This window comes from Mercenaria mercenaria, chromosome 9 (genome assembly GCF_021730395.1).
Source record: "Mercenaria mercenaria strain notata chromosome 9, MADL_Memer_1, whole genome shotgun sequence".
NCBI lineage: Eukaryota > Metazoa > Mollusca > Bivalvia > Venerida > Veneridae > Mercenaria > Mercenaria mercenaria.
The window spans coordinates 66,208,339-66,220,696 of NC_069369.1; positions in this window are offsets into that span (position 1 = coordinate 66,208,339).

The window sequence follows — 12,358 nt, forward strand, 5'->3', positions numbered from 1 at the left end:
ACAAAACTACTTTTAATGTCAGTTTATGCTTATATCGATGTATCAAATTTTCAAGATTTGTCAAATTATGTGTGCATAAGATAATCAGCAATATTAATTTGAATTGAGATAAAAGTTAGTAGTCTGGACATATATCATTTTTATTATTTCCTCTATTTCTAAAGATATGCTGGACTAATAAACAAGTCAATTTATTCAAGATATGCAAAGGATCATAGGGGATCATGAGTGCTTTTTCATCACACTGAACTTAATAAATTAAATTAAGTTGAATAAGATAATAAAATGAGAGCTTCATTCCAGCATTTGATCATTTTGATTAAAACTCCGATATCGGTCAAATTGACGCACATTAAATATAAACGCAGTTTAATGGAGAAAATGTTCTGTATTCAGGTCAATGCACCGTTATGATTAACAATTTATGAGGAATTAATACTTTTTTTTTCATTTAAGTATCCATAAATATCAATTATAACTTGTATCAATTACATTAAATGCATTGTGTAAAGGTAGCCTAGTTCGTGATTGCAATTCTGAATAATCAAACTACTCCCTCTATCTGTACATGTAATTAAATTAAAAACTGTAATTTATCAAAAAATAATGTATTATATACTGCTGTTGTGTCTTATATATGAATCTGCATGGTTTATTGCTTTGTTTATGTGTCATCAAAATAATGTACAAATTTGAAATAATTGAGTCATCAATTTGAAAATATGCACAATTATGACATAGTATTTTTTAAAATTGCTGTATTAATAAAATTGCGCAAAACATTATCTCTTGTGTTTTATAGATTCGTGTGTGTGTTTTGATTAACATTAAGGCCTTCAAGTGGTTTATCGACTAATTCGCCACGGTTCAATGTTCAGATTGCGTAGGAAATGAACGCCCGATAGGTTAAATACTGAAGCATCTGAACGATGAACCATGGTAAATTACAAGTTAAATCACAAGTTAAATCACAAGAAGGCCTTGATTACTTTCATTCTGACATGCTCATTAACATATTTAAGAAATATTTTGCTGGACTTTTTTTACCCGAGGAGTAATGTATTCGACGTCATGCGGCAATTTGACGTCATAAGTAGGCTATATGAGTCTTTAACACCTGGTATGCTAAAGAAGCAGGGAAGCATCTGGAAGTGGAACGTGTTCTCATCCTGCACTGTTCTCTAACTGTCTTCTGAAGGAGTCGCCTATATGTGTTACCGTTGGCGACCTTGAAGAAAGCTTCAAACAAACAAACTTCTATATATAACTAAAAGACATAAAAAAAATGTACACGAAAACGTACAACTTGCTCGCATTCAAAAATGTACATGAAGACGTATAACTTCCTTTCAAAATGTGCATGAAAATTTATAACTTCCTCATAATCCAAAATGTACACGAGAACGTTAAGTTCCTTTCAAAATGTGCATGAAAATTCATAACTTCTTCACAATCCAAAATGTACACGAGAACGTATAACTTCCTCACTTTCCAAAATGTACACGAGAACGTATAACTTCCTCACTTTCCAAAATGTACATGATAACGTATAACTTCCTCACACTCCAAACTGTACACAACAACGTATAACTTCCTCACAGTCAAAACTGTACACGATAACGTATAACTTCCTCACATTCGAAAATGTATACGAGAACGTATAACTTCTTCACACTCCAAAATGTACACGATAACGTATAACTTCCTCACACTCCAAAATGTACACGATAACGTATAACTTTCTCACACTAAATGTACACGATAACGTATAACTTCTTCATACTCCAAAATGTACACGATAACGTATAACTTCCTCACACTCCAAAATGTACACGATAACGTATAACTTGCTCACACTCCAAAATGTACACGATAACGTATAACTTCCTCACACTCCAAAATGTACACGATAACGTATAACTTGCTCACACTCCAAAATGTACACGATAACGTATAACTTGCTCACACTCCAAATTCCAAAATGTACATGAGAACTCACACTCCAAAATGTACACGATAACGTATAACTTGCTCACACTCCAAAATGTACACGATAACGTATAACTTGCTCACACTCCAAATTCCAAAATGTACATGAGAACGTATAACCTCCTCACACTCCAAAATGTACACGATAACGTATAACTTGATCACACTCCAAAATGTACACGATAACGTATAACTTGCTCACACTCCAAAATGTACACGATAACGTATAACTTGCTCACACTCCAAAATGTACACGATAACGTATAACTTGCTCACACTCCAAATTCCAAAATGTACATGAGAACGTATAACCTCCTCACACTCCAAAATGTACATAAAAACATACACATTTCACACATTTAAAAATGTACATGAAAACGTACTACTCACCAGCACATATGTTTTTTTAAATCGAAAAAAAATGAAGGAAATATTAAAATGTTTGTCTTTAATTTTATAATACCTTCCGATTCTTTCAATAGCCTTAATAAAACTGACAAGACTGACACAAAACCGTTAAGTTACAATGGTACCGGAAACGGCAATATTTTTCCATACGCTGACGCCTGAATTTCATATCGGGTGCGTGACGTGATTTAATGTGTGTCGTTGATGAAGTTCAGTATTGTCAATCTTATCCGGGCTGTAGCACAAATTCATTACATTTATACGTGTAGATTCGTATGTAACAAAAAAGTTATTATCTTTGCATTGGGAAATATGCACTCGTTCTTTAGCTCTAATCTCTTGATGGTGAAAACCTCTTTCCTAGGACGGGAGAGCTGCAAAAACGTCAGAGAATTTCATTCATTTTATCCATTTGTTAGATTTAACGTTGCACCAACACAATTATAGGTCAGAGAATTTCAAGTACTCCGAAGCACAAAAGGTAGAGGGTCATGAAAAATGTCAAATTTTGCGTAGAAATCTCGAAAAAAAAAGGAGAATCTGTGTTGTTGCGTTTTACTCCGGTCAATTTGATGAATAATTTATTACAAAACAGGTTAGTATATTTTTATATGAAAGTATCTATAAAAAAATATAAGATGGATCAATTACATTTAATGTATTTTTTTTTAAAGTTGCCTAATTCATGACTGAAATTTAAATTATCGCAAATACTATTTCCTTAGTTAATAATTAAATTAAAAACTGTAATTTATCAAAAATAATTTATAATGTTTTATTATCTTTTACATAAATCTCCATGGTTTTTATATTATTTATGTGTCATCAAAGTACATTAATGAACAAATTTGAAATATTCATCAATATGAAAAAGTCATAATTATGATGGAATATTTATTACTTCCATCTTAGAAGGTTTTGTACCAATATATCTTATGTGTTCCATGTTAATTAGAAGTTTTCTCTTATGGGGTTGTTGTTTTTTATGCTTTTGGTGTTGTTATTGTTGTTGCTGCTGTTGTTTTTGCCGGAAGAATATCTTACTGGGGATGTTCATCTGGCTCCCATAAGACATCAAATATGCCTACATAGGTTTAAGGTTAATAAAATAACTTCATTTACAAACTACGATTCTTTTTTGCTGACCGCAACCGTTCTTCCTACTGGAAAATGCTGAATGAAAAAGGGTGGGGGTCGAGTATGCAGCCGAAGTGTTAAACTCCGCGTCTTTTACATAAAACTCGCTAGGGTTAATAACTAAGTGAAATCACACACCTTCGTTCGCATTCAAAATGTCAACTGAACGGTCATAACGTGACTGTTTGCATTAAAAAATGCATCTGGAATTTACATGAAATCCATACACATCATGCAGATGAAATGCATACACCTCGTTCGCATAAAAAGCAGATAAAATGAAATTCATACACATCGTTGGCATTCAAAAATATCTACATATAATCATGATAATAATCATATTCAAAACAAACATTTTCTAACACGTTAAAGAATAAAGCGGGACCTCCGGGCCGAGTGGTTAAGGTCGCTGACTTCAAGTCACTTGCCCCCCCCCCCCCCCCCCCCCCCCCCTGGTTTGCGGAAGATCGGCGGTTCTACCCAGGTGCCCATTCATGATCAAATAATGCTCGGAGGGACAACTTGGGTTGTCCTCCACCATCAAAGCTGGAAAGTCGCCATATAACCTATAATTGTGTCGTTGCGACGTTAAAAACGTTCGTCAGCATTTAAAATCTTGACATCAAACCATTATACAGGCTGATTTTTCAAAAATGCACATAAGCACATACGAGACAAGTCGCCAAAATGTGTAAAAAAGTGTATATAGAAGTGTCCCAAATGCTTTTTCTTTCCCTTTTTAAATTAAATTTAATTAGGCCCTTCCCGATCATCATTTACAGTCGTGTCGTAACGTGTACATCTCTTAGACATGATCAACAATTCGGTAAAATTTGCCGCCCTATCGGTAAAATTATCCCCCTTGAAATCACCTGGCTGGGCGATATCGATTTTTATCTGGTTGATATTTTCCAATAGAAACAAAGAAGGAAAAAAAGTTTGAACAAATATTGTTTTTATTAGAATGAACACACATCATTATTATCCTATTGAAATGTTCGTCATTCTTTTCTCTTTACAAAGATATAAAAATTATATATCTAAAAAGAAGAATTAAAGTACGAAAACAAAATTTAGAAGGAACTTTTAACGCAAAATTCATCGTAAAAAGAGTGACAGTATGCTATTTACCGTATCAAAAATATCTATCTTTTTGTATTTCTGCCATTTTTCACACATTTGCGATTATATCTTAAATATTGAAATTTTGGTTCACTATATTTAAAACGATGCAACAACAAAAATGAAAAAGACAATACATATGACATTTTTTGTATTTATGAATTAATTAATTGTTAATTGGCTGCTATGTTATCTATTATAATTTGTCAATTTAATTATCAAAGCCTCTCATTAGTTTCAATTTCATTACTTTTTACACCGTAACAAAAACACCTTTTTTCAACCAAGTCGAGAGAGAAACTGCCGCGCAATGCTTTTTGTGTGTATATATATAAAAGGACTGAAGAAATTGAAAATAAATTTTGATTGAATATGTTGTGAAATTATCACTTAAAGCGTTATCTGAGACAGTGCAGATATTTTAAGAAACTTTCAAAACTGTAAAAGTTTGTGTATATCCAGTTCTTAAAATGAACCAATCATGTCTTCTTTTCTAAACAGCAAGAAGGTTATCTTTAAACTTTGGGCTCAGTTTCCCTCATATTCGCGGTTGTAAACATTCGTTTTGCCCAGACATCCTAATGTAAAACCCATTTTAGGGTTCGAAAAAAAAATGGATTCATGTTCTGTTACATATTGAAATTGGTGTACCTTTTACATAATACCTAAACATATGAAATCCAAACATGAGAGTTAACAATTGAAAGACGAACATGTAAATGTACGTTACATGTATCTTGATTTAGTTACCTAAATCCACTAAATTAAGCATATGATAAAAAATAAACCGTTTGAAAACACTTTTTACCTAACTAGATATAGATTAAGTATGCAAGTGCACGTTTTACCTAAAACAAGATATACTTCCACCACGTGTATGTATTGTTTGACCAAACTATGTGTGACAAGTGTTCCAAATTTTGTATAAATTTGATCTAAAATGCTTTTTTTTTAAAGTTATATATGTAAAAACTAAAATTGTGAATTTGGCAATTTACATACTGCAATTAAAAAATGTTCTATTTCTTACTAAGCATTGATATCAGAATGGTTTTACCTACGAAATAAGGCCATATACTTTTTTTTTGTTTCAAGTCGCGATAGCCGACTAGATAACTGCAAAGTTTTAATCAATTTAGTTGTGCTTTGAGATATTATAGTATTATTATTATGTGGACATCCATAATACTGTTGTTGAAAACTGAAATAACCAGAGGGCCAAGATGGCCCTAGGCCGCTCGCCTGAGAAACACACCATAACAGTGTAAACATGTTTGACCTAGTGATTTCATAGAAACAAATATTCTGACCAATTTTCATTTAGATTAAACCAAAAATCTTGAGGGAAAACAAGTATTTTCTTTTATTTGACCAAGTGACCTAGTTTTTTACCCCACATGACCCAGATTCGTGCTTGTCAAAGATTCCATAAAACAAACATTTTGACAAAGTTTCATGAAGAATGAAAAAGGTGACCTCTAGAGTGTATACAGGCTTTTTCTTGGATTTGACCTAGTGACCTAGTTTTTGGCCCCACGCGACCCACATTCAAAATCATCCAAGATATTAAAACATCAATATAAACATTTTGACCAAATTTCATGAAGATATGGTCATAAGTGTGGCCTCTTAAGTGTTATCAAGCTTTTCCTTTGATTTGACTGAATGACCTAGTGTTTGACCCAACATGACCCAGCTTCAAACCTGACCTAGAAGTCATCAAGACAAACAATGTGATCAAATGTCATAAAGATCCATGTAAAATGCATTCCCTATTGCATACACAAGGTTTTTCTTTGATTTGACAAGGTGACCTAGTTTTTGGCCCGGGATGACCCATATTCAAAGTTGACCTATATAGCATCCAGACAAACATTCTGATCAAATTTCATGAAGATCTGGTGTAAAATGCAGTTCCCATTGCATACACAATTTTTTTTCTTTGATTTGACATAGTGACCTAGTTTTTGACCCATATTCGAATCTAACCTAGATTTCATCAAGGCTATTATTCTTACCAAAAAGTCATGAAGGGCTTTGAAAAATACAGCCTCAATTGCATACATAAGGTTTTTCTTTGAGTTGACCTAGTGACCTAGTTTTTGAACTCAGATAACCCATATTCTTACTTGACCTAGATATCATCAAGGCAATCATTCGGACTAATTTTTATGAATATCCAGTGTAAAATGCAACCCCTATTGCGTACACAAGGTTTTTCTTTAATATGACCGAGTGACCTAGTATTTGACCTAGATAACTCATATTCAAACTTGATCTAGATTGCATCCAGACAAACATTCTGATCAAATTTCATATAAATCCGGTGTAAAATGTAGTCCCCATTGCATACACAAGGTTTTTCTTTGATTTGACTTAGTGACCTAGTTTTGAACCCAAGGTAACCCATATTCGAATGTATCCTAGATTTCATCAAGGCTATTATTCTGACCAAAATTCATGAAAATCAATTGAAAAATACAGCCTACATCGCATACATAATATTTTTCTTTGATTTGACCTTGTGACCTAGTTTTTAACCCAAGGTAACCCATATTCAAATAAAACCTAGATTTCATCAAGGCAATTATTCTGACAAAAATTTGTGAAGATCAATTGAAAAATACAGCTTTTATCGCATACACATGGTTTTTCTTTGATTTGACCAAGTGATCTAGTTTTTTATCCCAGATAATCCATATTCGAACTCGGCCTAGATTTCATCAAGGCAATCATTCTGACCAAATTTCATGATGATCAATTGAAAAATACAGCCTCTTTCGCATACATAATCTAAACGTTGACAGACAGACGACAGACAGACAGACGACGGACGCCGGACATCAAGCGATCACAATAACTCATCTGAGCATTGCTCAGGTGAGCTAAAAAGAAGAAACTGAATCTGAATTTTCCTTATTCCCTCAAATAAGTGGAGCCGAGCCAAATAATTACCTGAGAAACTGAAGTTGAGCAAATTTTCCCAGCAGAAAGTTCACGTATCACACACAGCGTGACATTTGGTAGATGATTCGTTTACAATGAGCTTCTATGTTCACCCGATTTCTAGGTACCATCACAAAAGCGAGTGCATCCACATGTGAAAATTTGGAACTTGTGAATTCAAAAAACAGGTTGAGATAATTTAATTGCAAAGATAAATAAAAGACATACATGAACGACAAAGCCGAAAAAAAGTGTTGTGTGTACGAGATGTGGACTTACACACAAATCTGATAAGACGTGACGAGGGTTGTCCGCTACGTGCACAGGGACATTTCGCTAGAATCTTCTCGGTAAATAGAGTGCAAAATACGATCGCAGAATCAGCAAGACAGAAAATACGGCGAAAACTGATGGAATCAGTATTTCCATTCCAAGAGGAAGACGACATGTTCTTTAGAGGTTTGAAAACGAATATATCCCTGTTACAACAAAATAGATCGAGAAAACAACGACGTAATGGTATGAGTGTTAGCACTCTATGATCGTCGCGGAAAATGATAATTTGAGAATGGCTGCAGCTGATATAGAATCCAGTGTGGCACACATAGAGGACATAGAGATGACCGAACAATCGTATAAAAAGCAAGATGATAATCTAGAGACGCCCCTTCTGTAGTTACATGCAGATACTAGGAATCACTTCATAGGATCAGTAGGTGAGCAACTTATGCAGCACTTCCATCGTTACATATTCGTACGACGGGATCATTAAGAGAACTTGAGAAACAAACTGACAGAAACTGTGTCAGAGTTAGTAAGGAATGTGAACGGTACCAACGAACAAAAAAAAACTGTGATCAGAACCAAGGTAAAAACAGAAACTGGAATTACAGTAGAAGATACCTATTTATTAAAGAAGAAACAGAATTTGGATTTTGCTAATTCCCTCAAATAAGTGGACCTGGGCCAAATAAATACCTAAAAACTGAATTTGAGCTAATATTCCCCACAGAAAGTTCACGTATCACACACAGCGTTACACCTGCATATAAAATGCATATTCAATTACCCCAAAAGGCCAGGAAATAAAATAACTACTGGATCCAAGTACGTGGAGACTTTTTACAACCGCCACATGGCACTTAAGACTGTTCTTATGATAGTTAAAAAAATCTGTGAAAAGAACCTTTGGAAGCATAGAACGCAACCAAGCAACATAATAGCAGACTCGGTTTGAATGAGTCTATTCATGAGAGGTAATGGAAAGTGCAGCACCTCTCACGCCGCCGATAGGCTAGCAATTATAAGCGAAATTATATTACAGTAAAAATGAATGTTCCTCATTGTCCCAAAGGACCAGTAAATATAACAACTCTGAGTCTCGTCTCGTATAACCTTCGTTCTTTGGACCGGGGCGACTGAAATTGAAACCGATCCAACAGGATCATGCAAACGCAGTAGTGTATAATATTTTTTTTAAAAATACCATTGATTGTAAGTTAGATATCAAAAACTTTATAAGCTACTTACTTACCTCGAAAATGTTCTTGAAAATGTCATTTATTCAGGTCTAAAACTTTCATGTTGTCCATATAAGTACCTTAACAGGACAAATATGCCAGCCGGTGCCCAATACTGCCGTCAACATACTCACGTATGTTAATTAGATATCTTGATCCTTTGACTTCGATATTTTGTGTTAGCCAGTTATGTTATGATAACAAGAATTGAATGCTCTCTACCGTCTCCAAAATAATCTATTTTAGCAGGCTTAAAGAAATACTTTCACAACAATATGATGGCAGATGTGGGTACTAACAGGCAGAATGTCCTATTAAGAAACCACAACTGCGGAGCTTAAATCAGTTTATGGTGTACCTAACCTCAATCTTACCCCCACCATGTTCCAGTCACAGGGCAGTGTAAATAAAATTTATCACCGCCAGGTGAACGCAAAGGAAACTGAAGGCATGTTAAAAACGTATGTACTCAATGCCTTTACAGAGGGAAACACCCTTAAGGGCCCGACGAAACAGGCCAGAAGACAGAAATCAAAATATCTCAGTCCCGTCGGATTTCAGAACTACTGTCGTAAAGTCCTCCACCTGTTCCATCAGACACAATCAAAGAGGAAAGCGTAGCGTCCAACTGTAAAAAGGATGAACACCAAACATGCGGTGTGTCTCAAAACAGTTGAGTCATAACCTCTAAGTTATGTTATAGCCATAACTATTATTTGATATTCGATATATTTTCATCTGCAAGAGTCCTGTTCAGCTTGGTATACAGACAAAGATCGAGGAAGCATTCAGTCACAAAGCATTGGGTGTACCAAAATAAGATACATGTCAGGCATTTAAGGTTAAGAGATTTTTCGGAAAAGTATTGAATTATCTAACTTATCTATTTCTGGTTGAAATATTCAAACTGTTTACAAAGGCAGTAAATAATCGTTCATCTGCAGTTTGAGAGTAAAAAACATAAATACATGTACATACTTAATCATGTTTTTCGTGAAATCGAGTAAAGTGTGTTTACCTATTGGGACTAACTATGTGTACAAGACTATCGAAAACAGATAAACACTTCACGGCAGAAATAAATTAAATCTCGAAGATCTGTCGATGTTTCAAATTCAACATTTACAGCCTTTGGGAAAGCTAGTTTCTTTCGATGATAAGGTAATATGATAAAATTGTCGTGAATAAACATTCATTAGATCAAATAAATAATATATTTCAGGCTTTTTCTTGCACAGGGACGAGGGTTTCCGGTGAGTTTGCCCATGTCGGCAAATCCATCTGGTACCCAATGCAAAGCCTCGTTACCGCCCGAGCCGGATATTCCAACCACTGACATATTAATATATATTTGACTTTCAAAGCTAACAGATTTTCCGAATACATTTCAAAGAACAGATGTGTTTTAGCTAAAAAAATATAAATACCAGATTAACACAGATGGGCCAGTGGTCCAATGGTAACTGTCAATCCAGAAGTCCGTGGTTTGAATTCCTGTCCAGGCATAAATATACTTTCTTCTACCGCGACGGATTTAAACAAACGACAGACATCATGTGTGTTTTTTAGACAAATTCGTATACATGTTACCCAGAGAATCGAGCAAAAGGTTAAAACGATTAGAATTTGTTCTTTCAATGCATCACCTCCTCATATCTTCAAATAGACCATTCGAAAGCATAGGACGCAACCAAGGAAAATGGCAACATTCTTAAGACGTTGAAATATTTACAGCATCTTAAAGTCAACGTTACTAAGGACCTTAGAACAGTTAGAAATAACCTATGAAATAATACATTTTTACATACACACTCATGTAAAAAAATTTTTTTTATTGTAACCTTGTATACGACGAATCATTTTATTTGCACTTTAAAAGAAAGATAAAAAGACATGCATACTAATTACATTTTACTACAGTAACCGCAGTTGGGAGCATGATTTGATTTTGTACAGGGACACTTGAGAACAAATCAACATTTCATTTCATTTCACAATACTCAAAATCTCAACCCGCTTTCCCCCTTAGAACACACATAATTGTTTTCTTCTGTCAATAAATCAAATTAAGTATGCGGATTTTATAATACTGAGGAATCCTTTTTGCACTTTTTATTTCCTCTCATAAACAGGCTCATTCAAACCAAGTCTGTTATCATTTAGCTTGAATGCGTTTTTATATACCTAATATTATAGAATTCCGCATGAGGGGTGTTGCATATTTCATTACCTCTCATGTACAATCTCAATCAAACCAGCCCCATGTGGTTCTGGGACGATCTATGTATGAAAAGAATTGGAACCACTGCCTTACCCTTGCATGATCGTAAGAGGTGACTAATAGGGTCTTTACACTTGGTTTTGCAGTAACTCTGTGATTCCAGCAGGTATGCAAATTTTGATTCCATACCTCATGTTTTTATTTGGAGGTAAATGAGATGTGGAACCAAAATTTGTAGTCCTGTTTGGCGCCATTTAACCTATACTGTGTTGGTGCGCCGTAAAACCCAAATAAATAAATAAATAATCAAACCGAGTCTGCTATTATGTTGCTTGGCTGCGTTCTATGCTTCCAAAGGATCTTTTTACAGATTTTATTAACTATCACCCCAACAGCCTTTAAGTGCAGTGTGGCAGATATAAAAGTCCCCGTTCTAGGACTCAGTGTTGTTATATTTTCTGGTTCTTTGTCCTATGCTTCCAAAGGATCTTTTTACAGACCTAATTATTTATATACCTAAACTATTCATTTTCAGTAACGTAAATAACAAACACTCCGTAATCTATTTCGATCGTCTACTAGTACTTTTCTACACACATAAATTATCATTACCGGTATATTTTCTCTATCGCAACAACTATTCTGTAAAGAGGGTCAGAAGTTTTCTTGTTCTGGGAACGTGATTATTCTTATTTTTACTTGTCCTTGTTTTTTGTTTTATTTTCAGTGAAAGGATCTTTTCACAGAATTTATTAACTATCACCCCAGCAGCCTTTAATTGCAGTGTGGCGAATGTAAAAGTCCCCGTTCTAGGACTCAGTATTGTTATATTTTCTGGTTCTTTGCCCTATGCTTCCAAAGGATCTTTTTACAGACCTAATTATTTATATACCTAAACTATTAAACTATTCATTTTCAGTAAAGTAAATAACAAACACCCCGAAATCTATTTTGATCGTTTACTTTTCTACACACATACATTATCATTATTTTTTCTCCATCGCAACAACTATTC